At 53.8% G+C, this 1,341-nt stretch overlaps 1 pseudogene; it reads left to right on the plus strand.

The window, feature by feature from the left end:
• Positions 1-934: 934 nt before the first annotated feature.
• On the plus strand, positions 935-1,341 carry LOC118880363 (annotated as a pseudogene).

Raw genomic sequence — 1,341 nt, forward strand, 5'->3', positions numbered from 1 at the left:
ATATCATATCTAACTTAGATGACAACAGCACAACCAAGACAGAATCCACTGGAAAGGTTAATTTTGGTCATCTTGCTTTGCTGAGTTCAGTCTAATAGCTCCAAAAGCAACATGAACCTGGAAATAGATGTATCCACGTGGGGCTATCAGCATAAGACACAGGGCGTGAGAACCACAAAATATTTCAATTAGGGATGCTTGTCTCCTAATTGTACAACATCATCTCCAGATCCTGGCCCCCAGCAGGCAATGAATAAAAGCTTGCTGACTGTCTAGAGTCAGGCAAGCCATGTAGATTTTTGAGGCATGAAAGAATCCAGATACTCTATCTAATGATATACATCAGGCCGTTGGGTAGGGTGACCAACCATCCTGGTTTGCCTGGCACTGTCCTGGTTTTAGCACTGAAATCCTTCAGCCTGAGAAATCTTCTGTCTCAGGTCAGCTGGGACAGTTGGTCACCCTACAATTAGGGTTAATTAAAAAATATAGATTTAGGGGGCGGGGCCGCGGCGGGCGCTGGAAGCCGCCGAGCAACAAGGGGACGTCGCGTTGCCGCCGGACGGACCACCTGCCCCGCCTGCCCCGCGATGGCTGAGAGTGACTGGCACAAAAAGGGCCCTGGGCTTCCCTGGTGGCGCAGTGGTTGAGAATCTGCCTGCTAATGCAGGGGACACGGGTCCAAGCCCTGGTCTGGGAAGATCCCACATGCTGCGGAGCAACTGGGCCCGTGAGCCACAACTACTGAGCCTGTGTGTCTGGAGCCTGTGCTCCGCAACAAGAGAGGCCGCGATAGTGAGAGGCCTGCGCACCGCGATGAAGAGTGGCCCCCGCGTGCCACAACTAGAGAAAGCCCTCGCACGAAACGAAGACCCAACACAGCCAAAAATAAATAAATAAATAAAGTAGCTATTAATTTAAAAAAAAAAAAAAAAAGGGCCCCATGGCCGCCCAGGCCAAGTCCAAGTCCTCCTCTCTAGCAGCTCAGAGAGGAGGAGGAGATGTGGAGGCTTCCAAGAAATGGGCCGCCGGCCAGAACAAGAAGGATTGGATCACCAAGAACACAGCCGAGCTGGACCTGGAGACTGAGGAGCTGCACCACGACCGGTGACCCTGGAGGTGGGCAGGGGGATCCAGCAGGGCCGGCAGAGCGAAGGGCTGACGCAGAAGGACCTGGCGACGAAAACCAACGAAAAGCCACAGGTCGTCGCTGACCGTGAGAGGGGCCGGGCCATTCCTAACAACCAGGTTCTGGGCGAAATCGAGAGAGCCATCGGCCTTAAGCTCCGGGGGAAAGCCATTGGGAAGCCGATCGAGAAGGGGCCGAGGGCGAAATGAACG

This window comes from Balaenoptera musculus, chromosome 14 (genome assembly GCF_009873245.2).
Source record: "Balaenoptera musculus isolate JJ_BM4_2016_0621 chromosome 14, mBalMus1.pri.v3, whole genome shotgun sequence".
NCBI lineage: Eukaryota > Metazoa > Chordata > Mammalia > Artiodactyla > Balaenopteridae > Balaenoptera > Balaenoptera musculus.